This window comes from Sinocyclocheilus rhinocerous, unplaced genomic scaffold, assembly GCF_001515625.1.
Source record: "Sinocyclocheilus rhinocerous isolate Xijiao unplaced genomic scaffold, SAMN03320098_v1.1 C36668928, whole genome shotgun sequence".
In the NCBI taxonomy this organism is placed as follows: Eukaryota; Metazoa; Chordata; class Actinopteri; order Cypriniformes; family Cyprinidae; genus Sinocyclocheilus; species Sinocyclocheilus rhinocerous.
In genome coordinates this window covers 132-1487 of record NW_015784709.1, presented here as the reverse complement: position 1 = coordinate 1487, position 1356 = coordinate 132, and the positions used below count along the sequence as shown (strand labels likewise).

The 1356-nt window shown below is 35.5% G+C and overlaps 1 long non-coding RNA gene across 1 annotated transcript; it reads left to right on the top strand.

The window, feature by feature from the left end:
- The first annotated feature begins 180 nt into the window (after positions 1-180).
- On the top strand, positions 181-801 carry LOC107736394 (uncharacterized). The gene is made up of 3 exons (XR_001639653.1): positions 181-263; positions 488-513; positions 746-801. It is a non-coding gene; the product is annotated as an uncharacterized LOC107736394 (long non-coding RNA).
- The last annotated feature ends 555 nt before the right edge of the window (positions 802-1356 follow it).

The window sequence follows — 1356 nt, the reverse complement described above, 5'->3', positions numbered from 1 at the left end:
ATCTATCTATCTATCTGTCTGTCTGTCTGTCTGTCTATCTATCAAAGTATCAAAGGAGGTAAATAGTATTAATGATAAGAGTTAGTTTAAAAGAGTTAGTTTAGCCTTTTTTCATTGGAATCACATTGAACACCTGAAATACGCATTTTGCCACAGTTTCTTGTGTCTTTTGTCAATTTCTGCCCTAGACGGTGGTCCTGACCTGGTGGTCTCTGTTCAGAGACTCGCTGTACTACATCTTCTCAGTGCTGGCCTTGATTTTGGTGAGTCTATGTTTGACTGTACATATGAGAGAGGACAAAAGAGAGAGGGAAATAGTATAATGCAGTTTCTCCTCTGTTTTATTAAGGTATGAACATGGCCCCAATAATGACTCCCAGCGCTAGTCTCTAGATTTCCTTCAGTAGAGTTTTAATTCAAATTATACATGACAACTTCATCAGCAATTAACATTCATTTAACCCCTTCAATGTCTCATTTTATCCAGGTTATTTATGATGAAAGAGTTGTATGGTAAGTCGCGCCGCTGTGTGTTTCCTCTACACCCATCTCCACATGTTCAAGCAGATGAGAAACATTGTATTGTATTTGCAGAGGTATTATAGTACTGTAATTATTTAGAAACATTAGGAAGTTAATAGGTTTGATGAATTGCTTTTTTGATGAAGTGTCTGCTAAATGCATGGTTGTAATGTAAATGTGAGTTGTATTATTGATCTTTGTCTCCATTAATGCATTGTTATAGGTGGGAATCAGTGCTTCTGATCTCCATGTATGGAGTCTACATCCTTATCATGAAGTGAGTATCATGCTTTTTTCATAATCCCATAAAAGCGATGATGGGAGTGGAAAATTCTGCAGTTGCTCTTATGACAATGCACACATTAAAGAATGCAGACACAGCCAGATCTCTTCCATAATGACCATCGGAATCTACTAAGAACAGCACAAATTAGCATCTGGTTTAAGACATGCTTTTTTGGGCATTTAATTATGGCACAAATGCCAGTAAATTGACTACCGCACATATTAGTAAATCATGCTGCGTGATACATTTGAATACTCTCCTCCCATAAATTTTGCATCCGAAGGGGAAACTCCTTCAAAAGCATATGCAATAAGGTCAGTCGCAACAATAACTGTTCACACCTTTTTAGCACTAATTTTTCACAGAATCCTGATAGTAGTTTTTTAAGTACACTTTTACAAAGTGCACTTTGTAATGATGTCAAATTAAAAGTTTGTTAAATTTAAAAGACAATAGAAATAATCATGAAATTGCATATATTGATGTACTTAAGTCCTACTTAAGTGGGCATTTAATATAAATTTAACCTACAGTACATTTCCGTTTAA